General features: G+C 45.7%; 1 long non-coding RNA gene across 1 annotated transcript in view; it reads left to right on the forward strand.

The window, feature by feature from the left end:
• LOC144332834 (uncharacterized) overlaps nt 1-21,878 on the forward strand; it is a 36,340-nt gene extending 14,462 nt beyond the window's left edge. Inside the window, exons 3-4 of the long non-coding RNA XR_013401020.1 lie at nt 13,071-13,227; nt 20,993-21,878. This is a non-coding gene — a long non-coding RNA (uncharacterized LOC144332834). The remainder of the gene's footprint in view (nt 1-13,070; nt 13,228-20,992) is intronic.
• Nucleotides 21,879-22,458: the final 580 nt, after the last annotated feature.

Raw genomic sequence — 22,458 nt, forward strand, 5'->3', positions numbered from 1 at the left:
AAACCATGTGGTGAGGAAAAGGAGCAAAGCTTTAGAGTAGTGAAATGGGAAGGCGCCCAGTATACCATGGAGGGGTTCACCTTGGAAAGGAGCACAATGTTTATCTGCTGACACACAGGAGGAAGCCAGAATTCGAGGAGGGATTAATCGATTGGCAGTTAGATTTAGTGGTGGAACTTGTAGAATTTCTCTTCTGATTACTTCCTTTTTTCTCTTCCACTCCAGTGAACCAGGAAATAGGTAATTTCAGCCAGGGATGGTGGCATACAGTGATGCCTTTCAACAACTCGGGAGGCTGAGGCAGGAGGATCCTTTGGGCCTAGGAGTTTGAGTCCAGTCTGGGCAACATAGCAAAATCTCATCTTTTTTTTTTTTTTTTTGGAGATGGAGTTTCACTCTTGTTGCCCAGGCTGGAGTACCATGGCGTGATCTCGGCTCACTGCAACCTCCAGGTTCAAGTGATTCTCCTGCCTCAGCCTCCCGAGTAGCTGGGATTACAGGCATGTGCCACCATGCCTGGCTAATTTTGTATTTTTAGTAGAGATGGGGTTTCTCCATGTTGGTCAGGCTGGTCTGGAACTCCCAACCTCAGGTGATCTGCCTGCCTCAGCGTCTGAAAGTGCTGGGATTACAGGTGTGAGCCACTGTGCCTGGCTGCAAAACATCATCTTTAAAAAAGAAGAACAACAAAATAGGTTATCTCTCCTAATTCTCCCTCTTTTCCTTAGTAACAGAACCCTGATTTCGTTAGGAACAGGGTCCTCAGCTTCTGTTCCAACTGGTGGTGTCCATGTGACTAAGTTCTGGTGAAATGTTAGTGGAAGTTGTTTGGTGGGGCTTCTGAGAAGGTTTCTAAAACAGGATTGATAGGATTGATTGAGCTAGTATGTGTCATTGGCCCTTTCTTTTTTTTTTTTTTCCTCTTTGCCTAGAACATGGACAAGATGGCTGGAGTCCTATGGAGTTCTAGTAATCTTCTTATGACAATAAAGCAACCTTATGCCATATGATATGCTGAGGATGGAGAAAGAGTCTAGGTGCCTGATGACAACATGAAGCTGTCACACAAGCCCTGGATTGCCTCCCCCTGGACTTTTTTTTTTTTTTTTTTTTGAGACGGAGTCTCGCTCTGTCACCCAGGCTGGAGTGCAGTGGCCGGACCTCAGCTCACTGCAAGCTCCGCCTCCCGGGTTTACGCCATTCTCCTGCCTCAGCCTCCCGAGTAGTTGGGACTACAAGTGCCCGCCACCTCGCCCGGCTAGTTTTTTGTATTTTTTAGTAGAGACGGGGTTTCACCGTGTTAGCCAGGATGGTCTCGATCTCCTGACCTCGTGATCCGCCCATCTCGGCCTCCCAAAGTGCTGGGATTACAGGCTTGAGCCACCGCGCCTGGCCCCCTGGACTTATTATGGGAGAAAATGAAACACTTTGTTTAAGCCACACTAATCTTTTTTCCTATTTTTCATTTTCTTTTGTTGAGTGTGTGTTTGTGTCTGTTATTTACAGCTGATTGTAATTCATAACTGATATGGTAGTGGGACTGTGTAAGTTTTGTCTTCTGATGCTTTTTTTTTTTTCTTCTTTGGTGAAACAGGGACGGGGAGATCATTAACTAAATGTAAGGACTGGGGAAGGAGTGTGGGAGGTTTGTGGAGAGAGAATGTGTAAAATAGTTATCTCTGAATGGTAAAGTAAATTAAGTAGGGAGATGTAGTAGGTCATTCAGACATCTGTGGTTGTAAATATAAAATGAGATCAGTCATCTGGGTTGTATTTTTCTCTAGTCAGGTTTACCTGCTCAGGAGAATGTATAAACCTGATGGTGAATTGGGTTTAACCAGGATTTATATTTTGCTAAAGCTATTGTGTCACCATTTGTGAAATAGAAGAATATACTGTAGAGTCACTAAGAAGACAGTTGACTGAATGGATTTATAAAAACATGTAGCCGGGCGCGGTGGCTCATGCCTGTAATCCCAGCACTTTGGGAGGCCAAGGCGGGCAGATCATGAGGTCAGGAGATTGAGACCATCTTGGCTAACACGGTGAAACCCTGTCTCTACTAAAAATACAAAAACAAAAAAATTAGCCAGGTGTGGTGGCAGGCGCCTGTAGTCCCAGCTACTCGGGAGGCTGAGGCAGGAGAATGGCGTGAACCTGGGAGGCGGAGCTTGCAGTGAGCTGAGATCACGCCACTGCACTACAGCCTGGGTGACAGAGCGAGACTCGTCTCAAAAAATAAATAAATAAAATAAATAAATAAAAATATATAAAAACATGTAATTGCTGGCCAGGCATGGTGGCTCATGCCTGTAATCCTAGCACTTTTGGAGGCTGAGGTGGTGGATTGCCTGAGCTCAGGAGTTCGAGACCAGCCTGGGCAACACGGTGAAACCCCATCTCTACTGAAATACAAAAAATTATCCGGGCGTGGTGGCATGCGCCTTGAGTCCCAGCTACTTGGGAGGCTGAGGCAGGAGAATTTCTTGAACCTGGGAGGTGGAGATTGCAGTGAGCCAAGATCGTGCCACTGCACTCCAGCCTGGGCAACAGAGCGAGACTGTCTCAAAAAAACAAAAAACATGTAGTTAATAAAACCAGTAGACTTGAAAGCAAAACTTACACATATTTTTTGAATAGGGGAAATTCCCATGGTTGAAACACTGAAGAGGTAAAAAGATACACAGACATACCTTACTTTATTGCACTTCACTTTACTGAACTTTTATTTTTTCTTTTGAGACAGTTTTGCTATTGTTGCCCAGGCTGGAGTACAGTGGTGTGATCTCGGCTCACTGCAACCTCCACCTCCTGGATTCAATCGATTCTCCTGCATCAGCCTCCCAAGTTGCTGGGACTACAGGTACCTGCAACCACGCACAGCGAATTTTTGTATTTTTGGTAGAGACACTGTTTCAACCACATTGGCCAGGCTGGTCTCGGACTCCTGACCTCAAGTGATCTGCCTGCCTCGACCCCCCCCCAAAGTGCTGGGATTACAGGCTTAAGCCACCACACCTGGCCTTTTTTTTTTTTTTTTTAAAACAGAGTTTCGCTCTTGTTGCCCAGGCTGGAGTGCAGTAATGCAATCTTGGCTCACCACAACCTCCGACTCTGGTTCAAGGATTCTCCTGCCTCAGGTTCCCAAGTAGCTGGGATTATAGGCGTGAGCCACCGTGTCTGGCCCACTTTACTGAACTTCAGAGATGATGAGGGTTTTCTCTTTCTTTTATTTTTTTTTAAAAACATATTGAAGGTTTATGGCAACCCTGCATCAAGCAAGTCTGTTAGCACCATTTTTCTAACAGCATTTGCTCACTTCATGTCTCTGTGTCACATTTTGGTAATTCTCATAATATATAAAACTTTTTCATTACAGGCTAGGCGTGCTGGCTCACACCTGTAATCCCAGCACTTTGGGAGGCCAAGGCAGGTGGATCTCCTGAGGTCAGGAACTCAAGACCAGCCTGGCCAACATGGTGAAACCCCGTCTCTACTAAAAATACAAAATTAGCTGGGTGTGGTGACACAGGCCTATAATCCCAGCTACTCGGGAGTCTGAGGCAGGAGAATCGCTTGAACCCTGAAGGCAGAGGTTGCGGTGAGCCAAGATCACGCCATTGCACTCCAGCCTGGGAGACAAAGTGAGACTCTGTCTCAAAAAAAAAAAAACTTTTTTATTATTATTGTATTTTTTATGGTGATCTGTGATTAGTAATCTTTGATGTTACTATTGTAATGGTTTTGGAGTGCTACAAATATAAGATCACATATGACAGTGACCTTAATATATAAATTTGTGTGTTGTGATTGTTCTACTGACCAGCCATTTCCCATCTACCTCTTCTTACACCTCCCTGTTCAATTAGACACAACAACATTGAAATCTGACCAATTAATAACCCTACAGTAGTCTCTGAGAGAGGCTAAAGGCTAAGCCTCTTGTGCTAAACAGCCAAATTGTGAATGCAAAGGAAAAATTCTCGAAGGAAATTAAAAGTGCTACTCCAGTGAACACATAAATGATAAGAAATAAATGATAATAAATGATAAGAAAGCTAAACAGGCTGGGTGTGGTGGCTCACGCCTGTAATCCCAACACTTTGGGATGCTGAGGCGGGTGGATCACCTGAGGTCAGGAGATCAAGACCAGCCTGGCCAACATGTTGAAACCCTGTCTCTACTGAAAATACAAAAATTAGGTGAGCGTGGTGGCGCACACTTGTAATCCCAGCCACTTGGGAAGCTGAGGCAAGAGAATCACTTGAACCCCGGAGGTGAAGGTTGCAGTGAGCTGAGTGTGCCACTGCACTCCAGCCTGGGTAACAAAGAGAGACTCTGTCTCAAAACAAAAAAAAAAAAGCGAAACAGCCTTATTGCTGCTGATAGGGAGAAAGTTTCAGTAGTCTGGATAGAAGATCAAACTAGCTACAACATTCCCTTAAGCCAAAGCCTAATCCAGAGCAAGACCTCAGTTTTCCTCAATTCTATGAAGGCTGAGAAAGGTGAGGAAGCTGCAGAAGAATAGTTTGAATCTCGCAGAGGTTGGCTTGTGAAGTTTAAGGAAAGAAGCCATCTCTATAATGTAAAAGTGCAAAGCGAAGCAGTAAGTGCTGATATAGAAGCTGCAGCAAGTGATCCAGAAGCTCTAGCTCAGATCATTGATGAAGATGGCTATACTAAACAACAGATTTTTGGCCAGGCACAGTGCCTAATGTCTAATCCCAGCACTTTGGGAGGCTGAGGCGAGAGCATTGCTTGAGGCTAGCCTGAGCAACATAGCAAGGCAATTTTTTAATCTTAACAAAAATAAAAAAATTAGCCAGGTGTGGTGGCATTTTCCTGTAGTCCTAGCTACCTGGCAGGCTGAGGTGAGTGGATTGCCTGAGCCCAGGGTTTTGAGACTGCAGTGAGCTGTGATCATGCCACTGCATTCCAGCCTGGGCAACAGAGCAAGACCCTGTCTCCAAAAGAAAACAAACAAAAAATGAGCAATAAAAAAGATTTTCGATGTAGACAAAACAACCTCACGTTGAAAGAAGATGTCATCTGTGACTTTCATAACTAGAAAGGAGAAGTCCGTGCCTACCTTCAAAGCTTCAAAGAACAGTCTGAATCTGTCGGGGGCTAATGCAGCTGGTGATTTTAAGTTGAAGCCAATGTTCATTTACCATTCCAAAAATCCCAGGACCCTAAAGTATCATGCTAAGTCTACTCTGCCCATGCTCTATAAAAGGAACAACAACACCTGGATGACAGCATACCTATTTACAACATGGTTTACTGAGTATTTTCAGCCTGTTGTTGAGACCTACTGTTCAGAAATAAAGATTCTTTTAAAATGTTACTTCTCATCGACAATGCGCCTGGTCACCCAGGAGCTCTGATGGCCACGTACAGGGAGGGAGATTAATGTTACTTTCATGACTGCTTAACACAGCATCCATTCTGTAGCCCTTGGATCTAAGAGTAATTTTTACTTTTTTTTTTTTTTTTTTGAGACAGATTCTTGCTCTGCCACTCAGGCTGGAATGCAATGGTGCGATCTTGGCTCATTACAACCTCTGTCTCCCTGGTTCAAGCAATTATTCTGCCTTAGCCTCCCAAGCAGCTCGGATTACAGGCACCTGCCACCATGCCCGGCTAAGTTTTTGTATTTTTAGCAGAGATGGGGTTTCGCTATGTTGGCCAGGCTGGTCTCAAACTCCTGACCTCAGGTGATCCACCCGCCTCGGCCTCCCAAAGTGCTGGGATTACAGGCATGAGCCACTACGCTCATGTGGAGGTTTCTTGAGATGGAATCTACTCCTGGTGAAGATGTTTGAACATTATTGAAATAACAACAAAGGATTTTAAATATTTCTTTTTTTTTTCTTTTTCTTTTTTTTTTTTGAGACGGAGTCTTGCTCTGTCACCCAGGCTGGAGTGCAGTGGCCAGATCTCAGCTCACTGCAAGCTCCGCCTCCCGGGTTTACGCCATTCTCCTGCCTCAGCCTCCCGAGTATCTGGGACTACAGGCGCCCGCCACCTCGCCCGGCTAGTTTTTTGTATTTTTTAGTAGAGACGGGGTTTCACCGTGTTAGCCAGGATGGTCTCAATCTCCTGACCTCGTGATCCTCCCATCTCGGCCTCCCAAAGTGCTGGGATTACAGGCTTGAGCCACCGCGCCCGGCCTTAAATATTTCATAAACTTAGTTGATAGAACAACAGCAGGGTTTGAGAGGATTGACTTCAATTTTGAAAGAAGTTCTACTGTGGGTAAAATGCTATCAAATAGCATCGCATGCTATAGAGAAATCTTTAATGAAAGGAAGTCAATCACTGCAGCAAACGTCACTGTTGTCTTTAAGAAACTGCAGGCCAGGCGCAGTGGCTGACGCCTGTAATCCTAGCACTTTGGGAGGCCAAGGCGGGTGGATCATCTGAGGTCAGGAGTTCGAGACCAGCCTGGCCAACATGGCGAAACCCCGCTTCTACTAAATACAAAAAATTAGCCGGCCATGGTAGCACATGCCTGTAATCCTAGCTACTTGGGAGGCTGAGGCAGAAGAATCACTTGAACCTGGGAGGCAGAGTTTGCAGTGAGCTGAGATTGCACCATTGCACTCTAGCCTAGGCAATAAGAGTGAAGTTCCATCTCAAAAAAAAAAAAAAAAGAAAAGTTGCGACCGGGTGCACTGGCTTACACCTTTCAGCTACTTGGGAGGCTGAGACAGGAGAATCGCTTGAACCTGGGAGGCGGAGGTTGCAGTGAGCTGAGATCACACCATTGCACTCCAGCATGGGCGACAAGAGTGAGACTCCATCTCAAAAAAAAAAAGAAAAAGAAAAAAAAATTGCTCCATCCACCTTAACCTTCAGCAATCACTACCCTGATCAGTTAGCAGCCATTAACATCAAGGCAAGATCCTCCACCAGCAAAAAGATTATAACTAGTTGAAGGCTCAGATGATCATTAGCATTTTTTAGCAATGAAGTTTTTTTTGTTGTTTTGTTTGTTTTTGAGACAGGGTCTTGCTTTGTCATCCAGGCTGGAATGCAGTGGGCCACAGGACAAGGCTCCATCTCAAAAAAAAAAAAAAAGAAAAGAAAAAGATGTATCTAGTGTGAACAAGAAATTGAATATTTTACTTTATTAGATTGTAATTAATTTAAAATTAAATAATACAAATATATACAAAAATTAGCTGGGTGTGATGGTGCACGCCTGTAGTCCCAGCTGCTTGGGAGGCTGAGGTGGGGGAACCGCTTGAACCCAGGAGGTGGAGGTTGCAGTGAGCCGAGATCAGGTCGCTGCACTGCAGCCTGGCAACAGAGCGAGACTCCGTCTCAAAAAAAAAAAAAAAAATTAAATAGCTGCATGTATTTAGTAGCTACCATGTTGCACAGATACTCAGGTCTCATCTAGATATCTGAGTATCTAAAAGTTCTATGCAAAGAAGAAAGGAAGGCTCAATTTTCCTTGGATAAAATGAGAACTGGTGAAAAGGCGCTTTGAAAGGAATGAAAACAGTCGGACACAGTGGCTCATGCCTGTATTCCCAGCACTTTGGGAAGCTGAGGCAGGAGGATCACTTGAGCCCATGAAGTCGAGTCTGCGGTGAGCCAAGATTGGGCCACTGCACCCCAACCTGGGTGTCAGAGTGAGACCTTGTCTCAAAAAAATAAATAAATAAACAAAAGTAATGAAAACAAAGTGTCAATAATAACTAAGGATGGTTAAGGAGAAGGGTTTTTTTTTAATGTTGGTTTTTTGAGACAGAGTCTCACTCTGTCACCCAGGCTGGAGTGCAATGGTGAGATCTTGGCTCACTGCAACCTCCACCTCCTGGGTGCAAGTGATTTTCCTGCCTCAGCCTCCCGTGTTGCCAGGACTACCAGCATGCGCCACCACGCCTGGCTAATTTTTGTATTTTTTAGTAGAGACGGGGTTTCACCATGTTGTCCAGGCTGGTCTCGAACTCCTGATCTCAGGTGATCCAGCTGCGTCAGCCTCCCAAAGTGCTGGGATTGTAGGCTTGAGCCACCGCACCTGACCCTCTCTGTTTTTTTATATTTAATACTTTTCTTCCTCCTTCTATCCCTTCCTCTGTCCCTCCCTTCCTGCCATCCTTTCTTTTTTTGTTTCTTTCGTTTCTCTCCCCACTACCCACCCCGCTCTCTCTCTCTTTGTTTTAATACAGGGTCTCCCTTTGTCCCTCCAGGCTAGAGTGCAGTGGTGTGACCATGGCTCACTGTAGCCTTGATCTCCTGCACTCAAGTGATCCTTCTGAGCAGCTAGGGCTACAAGTGTGCACCACCATGCCCTAATTATTATTACTATTTTTTGTAGAGCTAGGGGTCTTGCTATGTTGTCCAGGCTGGTCACAAATTCCTGGCCTCAGGCTACTGCCTTGGTCTCCCACAGTGCTGGAATTACAGGCATGAGGCATTGTGCCTGACCAACAGTTTTTTAAAAATCTATTTGCATTACTTTTAGAATTAATGTTTAAAAAGTCAATCTAAAGTAAAATGGTGAATTAAGACTCATGTAGGATATAGGAGTATTCATTTTTGCCCTTTACTTACCGTTTTTTTTTTTTGTTTTTTTTGTTTTTTTTTTTTTTGGGTCGGAGTCTCGCTCTGTCGCCCAGGCTGGAGTGCAGTGGCGCCATCTCGGCTCACTGCAAGCTCCGCCTCCTGGGTTTACGCCATTCTCCTGCCTCAGCCTCCTGAGTAGCTGGGACTACAGGCGCCTGCCACCGCGCCCGGCTAATTTTTTGTATTTTTAGTAGAGACGGGGTTTCACCGTGGTCTCGATCTCCTGACCTTGTGATCCGCCCGCCTCGGCCTCCCAAAGTGCTGGGATTACAGGCGTGAGCCACCGCGCCCGGCCCACCGGTTTTTATTTTTAAACACCTTTATGGATATTTAATTCAGATTACATAAAATTTACCCCTTTAGGCCGGGCACGATGGCTCACACCTGTAATCCCAGCACTTTGGAAGGCCAAGGTGGGCAGATCACAAGGTCAGGAGTTCAAGACCAGCCTGGCCAACATGGTGAAACCCCATATCTACTAAAAATTAAAAAAATTAGCTGGGTGTGGTGGCACATACCCATAATCCCAGCTACTCAGGAGGCTGAGGCAGGATAATTGCTTGAACCCAAGAGACGGAGGTTGCAGTGAGCCGCAATCGTGCCACTGCACTCCAGCCTGAGTGACAGAGCAAGACTTCATCTTGGGGAAGAAAAAAAAAAGAAAATTTACCCCTTTAAAGTGTACAGTTCAGTGGAGGGTTTGTGTTTTGTTTTTAATTTTTTTCTGTAAGCCAGGACAGTGCTAAAGTTCAGTGGTTTTTTGTTTTGTTTTTTGTTTGTGTATTTGTGCTCTTGTTGCCCAGGCTGGAGTGCAATGGCGCAATCTTGGCTCACAGCAACCTCCACCTCCCAGGTTCAAGAGAATCTCCTGCCTCAGCCACCCAAGTAGCTGGGATTGCAGGCATGTGCCACAATGCCCAACTAATTTTTGTATTTTTAGTAGAGATGGGGTTTCACCATGTTGGCCAGGCTGGTCTCAAACTCTTGACCTCACGTAATCTGCCCACCTCGGCCTCCCAAAGTGCTGGGTTTATAAGCGTGAGCCACCACGCCCAGCCAAGTTCAGTGATTTTTAACACATTTATAGACTTGTGCAACCATCATCACACTCTAATTCCAGAACATTTTTTACCATCTCAAAAGAAACTCATTGCCCAGGCTGAAGTGCAGTGGAGTGATCTTAGCTCACTGCAACCTCCGCTTCCCAGTTCAAGTGATTATCGTACCTCAGCCTCCTGAGTAGCTGGGACTATAGGTGCGCACCACCTGCCCGGCTAATTTTTGTATTTTTGGTAGAGACAGTGTTTCCCCATGTTGGCCAGGCTGGTCTCGAACTTCTGGCCTAAGTTATCTGCCTGCCTCAGCCTCCCAAAGTGCTGGGATTACTGATGTGAGCCACCATGCCCAACCCTGAGATGGCTTTTAAGGGGCCTGAGATGGCTTCTGAGGGGCTTGAGATGGAGGGAGAGGGCCTACCTAAGTAGCTTCAGAATGAAAAGACCAAGCCAGGATTAGAGGGTTAGAAATTTCAGCCCCATCCCCCAAGACCTCCAGGGAGGGAAGTGGTGACTGGAGATTGAGTTTGATCACCAAAAGGTCAAGCCTTAATTATGCTTATGTAGTGAAAACTCTGGCCAGGCACGGTGACTCACACCTGTAGTACCAGTACTTTGGGAGGCCAAGGCAACAGATCACCTGAGGTCAGGAGTTCGAGACCAGCCTGGCCAACATGGTGAAACCCCATCTCTACTAAAAATACAAAAATTAGCCGGGTGTGGTGTCAGGCACCTGTAATCCCAGCTACCCGGGAGGCTGAGGCAGGAGAATTGCTTGAACCTGGGAAGCAGAGGTTGCAGTGAGCTGAGATCTTCTCCCCCAGACTGGGGGACAAGAGCAAGACTTCGTCTCAAAAAAAAAAAAAAAAAAAAAAAAAAGAAAGCTCCAGGAAACCCCCTAAATAATAGGGTGTGGAAAGCTTCATAGTTGTTGAAAAAATTGGTGTTAGGAGGGTGCCAACCAGGAGAAGGCGTGGAAACTCCATAATTTCCTCTACCTTCTACCACCACCCAGGGCATACTTTTCTCTGTGTATCTCTTCCACTTAGCTGTTCCTGAGTTATATCCTTTACGCATTGCTAAATGTAAGTAAAGTGTTTTCCTATATTCCGTGAATTGTTCTAATGCATTATTGAACCTGAGGGAGGTTGGCGGGTATTCTTGAATTTATAACTGTTCGGTGGCAAAGAGGGACTTGTGACTGGCACTTAAAGTGGGGCAATTTTAGGGAATTGAGCCAAGAGAATCAAATTTAATTGTTTGACACCCAATTTGTGTTAGAGAATTGGAGAATTGGTGTTTAGTGTCAGAAAAAAACCTTACAGAATAGTTATGTATGGTACAGTGCACTCTTGACATAGCTAACGTCATCTTAGAAAAATACTCCATTTTGTATTTATGTTTTTATTTTTATTTTTATTTATTTATTTATTTTTGAGACAGAATCTCACTCTGTCTCCCAGGCTGGAGTGCAATGGCGTGATCTCAGCTCACTGCAACCTCCACCTCCCGGATTCAAGCAATTCTCCTGCCTTAGCCTCTTGAACAGCGTGCCACATGCCTGGCTAATTTTTGTATTTTTAGTAGAGATGGGGTTTCACCATGTTGGTCAGGCTGATCTCAAACTCCTGAACTCGTGATCTGCCCGCCTCGGCCTCCCAAAGTCCTGGGATTACAGGTGTGAGCCATTGCACATGGCCATTCATTTTTTTATTTTTATTTTTTTGAGACAGAGTTTCACTTTTGTCACCCAGGCTGGAGTGCAATGGCGTGATCTTGGCTCACTGCAACCTCTGCTTCCCAGGTTCAAGCAATTCTGCCTCAGCCTCCTGAGTAGCTGGGATTATGGGTGCCCGCAAAGACGACTAGCTAATTTTTTTTTGTATTTTTAGTAGAGATGGGAGTTCACCATGTTGGCCAGGCTGGTCTCAAACTCCTGACCTCAGGTGATCCACGTCCTCAGCATCCCAAAGTGCTGGGATTATAGACATGAGCCACCGCTCCCAGCCTCCATTTTATATTTCTTTTTTTTTTTTTTTTTTTTTTTGAGACGGAGTCTCGCTCTGTCGCCCGGGCTGGAATGCAGTGGCCGGATCTCAGCTCACTGCGAGTTCCGCCTGCCGGGTTTATGCCGTTCTCCTGCCTCAGCCTCCCGAGTAGCTGGGACTACAGGCGCCCGCCACCTCACCCGGCTAGTTTTTTGTATTTTTTAGTAGAGACGGGGTTTCACCATGTTAGCCAGGATGGTCTCAATCTCCTGACCTCGTGATCCTCCCATCTCGGCCTCCCAAAGTGCTGGGATTACAGGCTTGAGCCACTGCGTCTGGCCCATTTTATATTTCATAGGGCATTTTGTCAACAAGGATGAGATGCTTTGCTTAATAAACAAAGTTTTTTAAAAGATGCATCCAGCCAGTTAAGGACACAAGCATGCTCTTCCACTATCAGTTCTCACTAGAGGATTCTGTGACTATAAAAGATGAGGCCAACCGGACCCGATGGCTCACGCCTGTAATCCCAGCACTTTGGGAGGCCAAGGCGGGCGGATCACCTGAGGTCAGGAGTTTGAGACCAGACTGGCCAACATGGTGAAACCCTGTCTCTACTAAAAATACAAAAAATTAGCCGGACATGGTGGCAAGTGCCTGTAATCCCAGCTACTCGGGAAGCTGAGGCAGGAGAATCGGTTGAACCAAGGAGACAGAGGTTACAGTGAGCTGAGATTGCGCCTCTGCACTCCAGCCTGGCAACAGAGTGAGATTCAGTCAAAATAAAATAAAATAAAATAAAATAAAATAAAATAAAATAGCCGGGCATGGGTGGCTTACGCCTGTAATCCCAACACTTTGGGAGGCTGAGACCGGTGGATCACCTGAGGTTAGGAGTTCGAGACCAACCTGGCCAACATGACAAAACCTGGTCTCTACTCAAAATCCAAAAAATTAGTCGGGCATGGCGGCGGGCACCCAGTAATCCCAGCAACTTGGGAGGCTGAGGCAGGAGAATCACTTGAACCCGGGAGGCAGAGGTTGCAGTGAGCCGAGATCGCATCATTGCACTCCAACATGGGCAACGAGCAAAACTCCGTCTCAAAAAAAAAAAAAAAGATGAGACCTTCAGCAGCTTGAAATGGTCATCTTAACTGACATTGTCTCGCGGTCAGTCACTGGTGATAAGAACTTGGCATCTGCCTCTGAAGGCTCTGCCACATCAAAGACTCTTCCTCGAAAGACTGACAGACCAACTGGCCCAAAACAGAACTCCTTTTCTTCTTTGCTCCCCCTGGACTGGTTATTTAACCCTTTCTCCTATCTCTTTCTCCTCTTGATGTTAAATGTTACTTTATCGTGGAATGTTTAACTTGTAACATTTATATATTGATTAATTTTACTATTATATATGGTTTACAATATTGACTGGTTTGTGTGCACACAGCTCTGACTACTGAGTGAACAGGAAGTACTGTTAGCCGTGGCAGGTATCCAGATCATCAGCAGCGAATCCATACAGGCCTGAAGCAACCTCAATTCTTACCGCCTCAGAAGAAAGAATTCTACTGAGGGGCATAAGGCAGAAGAAGAAACCGAGGCAAGTTTTAAAGCAGGAGTAAAAGTTTATTAAAAAGCTTTACACCAGGAACGAAAGGAAGGAAAGAACACTTGGAAGAGACCCAAGTGGGCAACTTGAAGGAGAAGTGCCCCATTTCACCTTGGACCTAGGATTTTTTATTTATTTATTTATTTATTTATTTATTTATTTATTTATTGAGACAGGGTCTCACTCTGTCATCTAGACTGGACTGCAGTGGAGCGATCTCAGCTCACTGCAACCTCTGCCTCCCAGGCTCAAGCGATTCTCCTGCCTCAGTGTCACGAGTAGCTGGGATTACAGGGCACACACCACTACCACCTGGCTAATCTTTCTATTTTTATTTTATTTTATTTTATTTATTTATTTATTTTGAGACGGAGTCTCGCTCTGTTGCCCAGGCCGAGGTCTGGAGTTTGAGACCAACGTGTTAGCCAGGATGGTCTCGATCTCCTGACCTCGTGATCTGCCCGCCTCGGCCTCCCAAAGTGCTGGAATTAGACCGTGCCCGGCCTAATTTTTGTTTTTTTTTTTTGAGACAGAGTCTCACTCTGTCGCCCAGGCTGGAGTGCAGTGGCACGATGTTGGCTCACTGCAAGCTCCACCTCCCGGGTTCACACCATTCTTCTGCCTCAGTCTCCTGAGTAGCTGGGACTACAGGCACCTGCCACCATGCCCAGCTAATTTTTTGTATTTTTAGTAGAGACGGGGTTTCTCTACTAAAGCGATGGTGTTAGCCAGGTTGGTCTCCATCTCCTGACCTCATGGTCCGCTCGCCTCTGCCTCCCAAAGTGCTGGGATTACAGGCGTGAGCCACTGCGCCCGGCCCTAATTTTTGTATTTTTAATAGAGATAGGGCTTTACCATATTGGTCAGGCTGGTATTGAACTCCTGACCTCAAATAATCCACCCTCCTCGGCCTCCCAAAGTGCTGGCATTACAGGCATGAGCCACTGCACCCGGTCCAGACCTAAGATTTTATATGCTGGCCTACTTCTAGTGTTTCGTGCCCCTTTCCCTTTTTTCTTCCCTTAGGGTGAGCTGCCCACATGCACGGGGGCCTACTAGCGCCTGGGAGGTGAGCATGCGCAGTGTGTTTACTGGAGTTGTAAACATACTTACCTGTGGTTTTCTTCCCTTTTCTGGTGGAATGCTCTGGAAGGTCATACGCCTCCATTTTGCCTCTTAATGTGCATGCTTGAGGCCACTCGCCCAGTTCCTTAGATCTTATGGAAGCTGCTGATTACCAATTTCAGGTGTTTATCTGTTGGGAAACTGCCTCTCCCTGGTACTGGCTGTGACCAATTATTTTAGATAGGTAGTGTGACAACTGCCTGACCATTGGTCACCTGACATTCCTGGTGGGTGCAGGGAGCCCTCTCCTGCCCTGCTCATGCCTGACTAGCTACCTACTGTAACAGTACTGAGGAGATTGCCTCCTTGGGAACTCCATGTAGCTCCTGGCTTTTGTGATCGCAATAGCATAAATAAAAACCTGACACTGTGGAAACACACAAACATGCAAGGACCTGCTTATCTCTAACCTTGCACCACTCACTGAGGCAGGAGAATAGGGCCTAGAGGCAGGGAACCTAAGGACTTCGTAGAACTGAATCAAATGAAAACACTTCAGCTATGACAAAAAATATCCTCTTCATTTACATAGGGTGTATACCAAGTAACCAATGGGAACCTCTAGAGAGTTATTTAAACCCCAGAAAATTCTTTTTTATTTATTTATTTTTTTTTGTTGTTGGTTTTTGAGACAGTCTCGCTCTGACTCCTAGGCTGGAGTGCAATGGCGCCATCTCATCTCACTGCACCCTCCGCCTCCTGGGTTCAAGAGATTCTCCTGCCTCAGCCTCCTGAGTAACTGGGGTTACAGGTGCCTGCCACAGGCCATGCCTGGCTAATTTTTGTATTTTTCAGTAGAGACAGGGTTTCTCTGTGTTGGTGAGTCTGGCCTTGAATTCCCGACCTCAGGTGATCCGCCCGCCTTGACCTCCCAAAGTGCTGGGATTACAGGTGTGAGCCACCACACCCTAAACCCCAGAAAATTCTGTAACTGAGCTCTTGAGCCCATGTTCGGCCTGCTCCCACCCTGTGGAGTATACTTTCATTTTCAACAAATCTCTGCTTTTGTTGCTTCATTCTTTCCTTACTTTGTGCATTTTGTCCAATTCTTTGTTCAAGATGCCAAGGACCTGGACACCCTCCACTGGTAACATCATGACATGTATGCAAAAATTGTCTGCAAAATTTACATATAAACGATTAGAATTTAAGAGTTCCCAAAACCCATTTTAGACAGGGTTTCACCATGTTGGCCAGGCTAGTCTCAAACTCCTGACCTCAGGTGATCTGCCCACCTTGGCCTCCCAAAGTGCTGGAATTACAGGTGTGAGCCACCATACCTGGCAGGGAACTTCATTATTTAAAGGGGAAAGAGCAAGCAGGAGGGGGAAAAAGGTAGGCAGGGTAGGTAGTGAAGCAAATGGTTATATTCTTGTGAGGCTCTGATTAGCCTCAGTAAATTGACATTTTACATATGAAAAGGGAGTAGAAGAAATGAGGCTATGACACAGGATTGTGAAATTACAGCTATCTGGCAACAAAAGGAATGCAGTAATTCAGCTCTCAAGCTTAACTTCCCTTTGGCATAGTGAGTTTGGGGTCCCAAGATTCTATTTTCTTTCACACTAACACCAACAACAATAACAACAACAAAAGAACAAGACATCTGCAAGAACATAGTGTCTTTATTGAGAGATTATGATTAATATATTGAGAGATATATCACATGTAGTATTTGGAAGTATCAGATTACAAAGATGCTAATTCTACTTAAATTGCCTTATAAATTCAGTGCACTGGGAAGGTGGAGTAGACATACTTCCCAAATTCCTGCCACTAAATACAACTAAAAACCCTGGACATTGTATATAAAACAAACATAAGAAGACTGAAAGAAAAGCCGGGCATGATGGTTCACACCTGTAATCCCAGCACTTTTTTTTTTTTTTTTTTTTGAGATGGAGTCTTGCTCTGTCACCCAGGCTGGAGTGCAATGGCCGGATCTCAGCTCACTGCAAGCTCCGCCTCCCGGGTTCACGCCATTCTCCTGCCTCAGCCTCCGGAGTAGCTGGGACTACAGGCGTCCGCCACCACGCCCGGCTAGTTTTTTGTATTTTTTTTAGTAGAGACGGGGTTTCACCATGTTAGCCAGGATGGTCTCGATCTCCTGATCTCGTGATCTGCCCGCCTCGGCCTCCCAAAGTGCTGGGATTACAGGCTTGAGCCACCACGCCCGGCCAATCCCAGCACTTTGAAAGACTGAGGCAGGTGGATCTCTTGAGGTAAGTAGTTAAAAGACCAGCCTGGCCAATATGGTGAAACCCCATCTCTACTAAAAATACAAAAATTAGCCATACGTGGTGGCGTGTGCCTGTAATTCCAGCTACTCAGGAGGCTGAGGCAGAAGAATTGCTTAAACCCAGGAGGTGGAGGTTGCAATGAGCCAAGATCGCACCACTGCACTCCAGCCTGGGCAACAGAGTGAGACTCTGTCTCAAAAAGAAAAAAGAAGAAGACTGAAAGATGGAGAGAAGGCAGCAGACAAGCTAAGGATCTTGGGGATCCAAGGAACAACACGGTGATGAGTTTCCTAGGTTTTCTTTCTACCTTACGTCTGGAAGCCTTGGAACTGAAGAAGCTGACAATCCAAAAATGCCAAAGGGTGAGACAAAAAACGAAAACCTGCTCACTAGCCAAAGAACCAGGAAAGGTACAATCTAGCAAGACAGCAAACTTTATATAACAACTCCTGTACTCCAGCCAAGTGCTACAGAAAGAACTGTGACCCCACCCCTACCTATATCACCAAGACTTGAGTAGGGAGCCTAGACTTCCACCCTCGCTAGGCTATAACAAGGTGCTCCAAAGGACAGTCTTTTCAACAAATGGTGCTGGGACAACTGGATATTCACATGCAAAGGAATGTAGTTGGACTCTGCTGTGTGAATAGTGTCCCCCTATCCAACATTGAGTGTCCACTTACAACCTCAGAATATGGCCCTCTTTAGACATAGAATATTTGCAAATGTAGTTAGTTAAGATGGGGAAATACTGGATTAGAGTGGGCCCTAAATCTAACGACCGTCCTTATAAGAAGGCCGTGTGAAGACATAGACACATAGTGAGAATGCCTGGTAACAACACAGGCAGAAATTGTAGTGGTGTTTACAAGGTAAGTAAGGAATGCCAAGGATTGTCAGCACCAGCAGAAGCTAGAAGAGAGGCATGGGACGGATTCTCCCTCAGAACCTCCAGAAGGAACCAAACTTGCCAAAGCCTTGATTTCAGACTTCTAGCCTACAGAACTATGAGGCAGTACATTTCTTTTGTTTTAAGCCACTCAATTTGTGGTTTAAAAGCAGCTCTAAGAAACTAATAGAGACTCCTACCTCACACCATACACAAAAATTAAAATGGATCAAAGACCTAAATATATGAGCTAAAACTATAAAACTCAGAAGAAAGCAGAGATAAATTTTTATTACTTTTGATTAGGCAATGCTTTTTTAGATATGACACCACAAGCACAAGCAACAAAAGAAAAAACATGGTAAGTCAAACTTTTTTTTTTTTTAGACAGATTTTCGCTCTTGTTGCCCAGGCTGAAGTGCAGTGGTGCGATCTCAGCTCACTGCAACCTCCACCTCCTGGGTTCAAGCAATTCTGCTGCCTCAGCCTCCCGAGTAGCTGAGATTATAGGCATGCACCACCGTGCCCAGCTAATTTTTTTTTTTTTTTCGAAACAGAGTCTCGCTTTTTCACCCAGGCTGGAGTGCAATGGCATGATCTCGGCTCCCTGCAACCTCTGTCCCCTGGGTTCAAGTGATTGTCCTGCCTCAGCCTCCTGAGTAGCTGGGACTACAGATGCATGCCACCATGCCCAGCTAATTTTAATTTTTTTTGTAGATATGGGGTCTTGCTATGTTGCCCAGGCTGGTCTCAAACTCCTGGGCTCAAGTAATCCTACCACCTTGGCCTCACAAAGTGCTGGCATTACAGGTGGGAGCCACCATGCATGGCCACAATATGCTTAAAATTACATTATTTAACACTACATATGTATATATCTCCACACATATACTATATACGTGTATTTATATGTACACATATATATCCTGGGCTAAAGAGGTCCTCCCACCTCAGCCTCCTGAGTAGCTGGAAAGACAGGCAAAGCTACTTTTTTTCTTACGTTTTGTAGAGATATGGTCTCAGCTGGTCTTCAACTCCTGGCCTCAAGTGATCCTCCTGCCTCAGCTTTTACCCTATTTAAACTTAACTTGAAGAGTTTTAGATAGCAACTTAAAAATGACTGGATTTACATAGTTTAATTTTTTTTTTTTTTAGGTGATAAGCAAAAATGTAAAGAACACTGATACAGAGAAATGGTCACATAGGCCGGGCGTGGTGGCCTATGCCTGTAATCCCAGCACTTTGGGAGGCCAAGGTGGGTGGATCATTTGTGGTCAGGAGTTTGAGACCAGCCTGGCCAACATGGTGAAACCCTGTCTCTACTAAAAGTACAAAAATTAGCCAGGCATGGTGGCAGGCACTTACAGGTGCCAGCTACTTGGGAGGCTGAGGCAGGAGAATTGCTTTTTTTTTTTTTGAGACGGAGTCTTGCTCAGTCGCCCAGGCTGGAGTGCAGTGGCGTGATCTCAGCTCACTGCAAGATCTGCCTCCCAGGTTCACGCCATTCTCCTGCCTCAGCCTCCCGGGTAGCTGGGACTACAGGCGCCTGCCACCGTGCCCAGCTAATTTTTTGCATTTTTAATAGAGACAGGGTTTCACCATGTTAGCCAGGATGGTCTCGATCTCCTGACCTCGTGATCCACCCGCCTTGGCCTCCCAAAGTGCTGGGATTACAGACGTGAGCCACCACGCCAGGTCGAGAATTGCTTTAACCCGGGAGGCAGAGGTTGCAGTGAGCCAAGGTTGAGCTACTGCACTGCAGCTTGGGCCACAGAGTGAGACTCCATCTAAAGAAAAAAAAAAAAGAGAGAAATGGTCACATAATCTAATTCCATAAGAAAATATGTACACTCGGCCTGGCGCAGTGCCTCATACCTGTAATCCCAGCACTATGGGAGGCCGAGGCGGGTGGATCACGAGGTCAGGAGATAGAGACCATCCTGGCTAACACAGTGAAACCCCGTCTCTAACAAAAATACAAAAAAAAAAAAAAAATAGCCAGATGTGGTGGTGGGCACCTGTAGTCCCAACTACTCGGGAGGCTGAGGCAGGAGAATAGCATGAACTTGGGAGGTGGAACTTGCAGTGAGCCGAGATAGCGCTACTGCACTCCAGCCTGGGCGACAGAGTGAAACTCCATCTCAAAAAAAAAAAAAAAAGAAAAAAAGAAAATAAAATATGTACACTCATCTAGTCTCATGACTTTAAATATCCGTATACTGGTAACTCCCAAATTTATATCTTCTACCCAGGCCTATTGTCTGAAACACGTATCCAGATGCCTACTCTACATCTCCGATTGGATGCCTAATAGGCATCCTAAGTTTATCATGTCCAAAACAGAACTCTTGAACTCCACACCACTCCACACACACATACAAACTGCTCCTTTCTTCTCCCAGGATTCTCCATCTGAGTAAATGTAACCTTTATTCACCTGGTTGCTTAGCCCAAAGACCTCTGAGTTATCCTTGACTTCTCTCTGTCACTCTCCTGCTCTGATATTTATCATCTAACGCATGAGCAAAACCTGTCAGCTCTACTTAACAAAACATAACCTGAGTGTCTGGCATCTTTCTCTCAGACACTAAAATAATCTACTTACTGCTCTCCCTGTTCTATTCTTGCTGTCTCTTTTTAAAAGTGATCCTTTTTTTTTTTTTCGAGACTGGAATTTTGCTCTTGTTGCCCAGGTTGGAGTGCAATGGCGCAATCTCCAACTCACTGCAGCCTCTGCCTCCTGGGTTCAAGTGATTCTCCTGCCTCAGCCTTCTGAGTAACTGAGATTACAGGTGCATGCCACCATGCCTGGCTTATTTTTGTGTTTGTTTTTTTTTTTTTTTTGAGACGAAGTCTCACTCTGTTGCCCAAGCTGGAGTGCAGTGGCGCAATCTCGGCTCACTGCAACCTACACCTCCTGGGTTCAAGTGATTCTCCAGCCTCAGCCTCCCAAGTAGCTGGGACTACAGGCACGCACCACCATGCCCAGCTAATTTTTGTATTTTTAGTAGAGACAGGGTTTCACCATATTGCCCAGGCTGGTTTTGAACTCCTGACCTCAAGTGACCTGCCCGCCTTGGCCTCCCAAAGTGCTGGGATTACAGGCATGAGCCACCACGCCTGGCCTAGAAGTAAATCTTAATGACGTTGAGTTAGGCAAAGGCTTCTTAGATATGACACCAAAAGCATACGTAACAAAAGAAAAAACAGATATATTTGACTTCATCACAATTAAAAACTTCTTTGCTTCAAAGGACACACTATCAAGAAAGTAAAAAGACAACCCACAAAATGGAAGAAAATATTTGCAAATCATGTATCTGTAGTGTTATATATTGGTTTTCATCCATGGTTCTTGGCTCATAACTTCCATATCCATTGTTACAGTCTTTTGTTAGAATGTTGGGTATGTTGGGCCTCAGGGGAGGCCTCTGAACTTCTGCTTCTGCCCTCCGTTCATGCTCATCTTCCCTGACATTTTTTCTTTCTTTCTTTCTTTTTTTAAGATAGGGTCTCACTCTGTCATCCAGACTGGAGGGCAATGTTGTGATCTCGGCTCACTGCAACCTCTGGCTCCTGGATTCAAGCAATTATCCTGCCTCAGCCTCCTGAGTAGCTGGGATTACAGGTGCGCGCCACCACCCCTGGCTAATTTTGTGTGTATGTTTTTATTAGAGATGGGGGTTTCACTGTGTTGGCCAGGCTGGTCTCGAACTCCTGGCCTCAGGTGATCTGCCCACCTCAGTCTCCCAAAGTGCTGGGGTTACAGGTGTGAGCCACCAGGTCCAGCCAAATCTTTCCCCATCTTTCTGATTGTGGGTCTTTTTTTTTTGAGACGGAGTCTTGCTCTGTCGCCCAGGCTGGAGCGCAGTGGCCAGATCTCAGCTCATTGCAAGCTCCGCCTCCTGGGTTTACGCCATTCTCCTGCCTCAGCCTCCCGAGTAGCTGGGACTACAGGTGCCCGCCACCTCGCCCAGCTAGTTTTTTGTATTTTTTTTTTTTTTTAGTAGAGACGGGGTTTCACCGTGTTAGCCAGGATGGTCTCGATCTCCTGACCTCGTGATCCGCCCGTCTCGGCCTCCCAAAGTGCTGGGATTACAGGCTTGAGCCACCGCGCCCGGCCTGATTGTGGGTCTTAATACCCTTCCATGAGAGGGTCCCACCCTATAACCTGGGAGAAGCAATGCTGGTATCTTTAAGCTTCTGTAAAAACCCAAGACGACAGGGCTCAGTGAGCTTCCAGACAGCTGAACACATGGAGGCTACCGGAGGGTGGTGGGCCCAGGGAGGGCATGGAAGCTTCATACCCCTTCGCCCATATCTTATCCTACCTACCCTCTTCATTGGTATCCTTTGCAATATATTTTATAATAAACTGGTAAATGTGTCTCCCTCAGTGTTGTGAACTGCTCCAACAAACTAATCGAACCCAAAGAAGGGGTCGTGGGAGCCTCAACTTGAAGCCAGTGAGTCAGAAGTTCTGGAGGCTGAACTTGTGACTGGTGTGTGTGGGGTTGGAGTTGGGGGGTAGGGCAGTCTTGGGGACTGAACCCTCAACCTGTGGAATCTGACACTATCTCTGAGTGATAGTATAGGAACTGAGGACACCCAGCTAGTATCTGCTACTTGGTGTGGGGAAATCCTCCACACATTTGGTCACAGAAGTCATCTTCTGTTTGATGATTGTTGTGGTTTGAGAGTAGAAAAACAGTTTGAAGAGAATTTTTCTCTATACATATATAAGATACTTGTATCTAAAACTTATAAAGAACTCTTACATCTCAATAATAAAAAGACAAATAATGAAATTTTAGGCTGGGTGCAGTGGTTCACGTCTCTAATCCTAGCACTTGGGAGGCTGAGGCAGGAAGATCACTTGAGCCCAGGAGTTTGAGGCCATCCAGGGCAACACAGTGAGACCCCATCTCTTTTTATTTGCTTGTTTTGGAGACAGAGTCTCACTCTGTCACCC

Source organism: Macaca mulatta, chromosome 11 (genome assembly GCF_049350105.2).
Source record: "Macaca mulatta isolate MMU2019108-1 chromosome 11, T2T-MMU8v2.0, whole genome shotgun sequence".
In the NCBI taxonomy this organism is placed as follows: Eukaryota; Metazoa; Chordata; class Mammalia; order Primates; family Cercopithecidae; genus Macaca; species Macaca mulatta.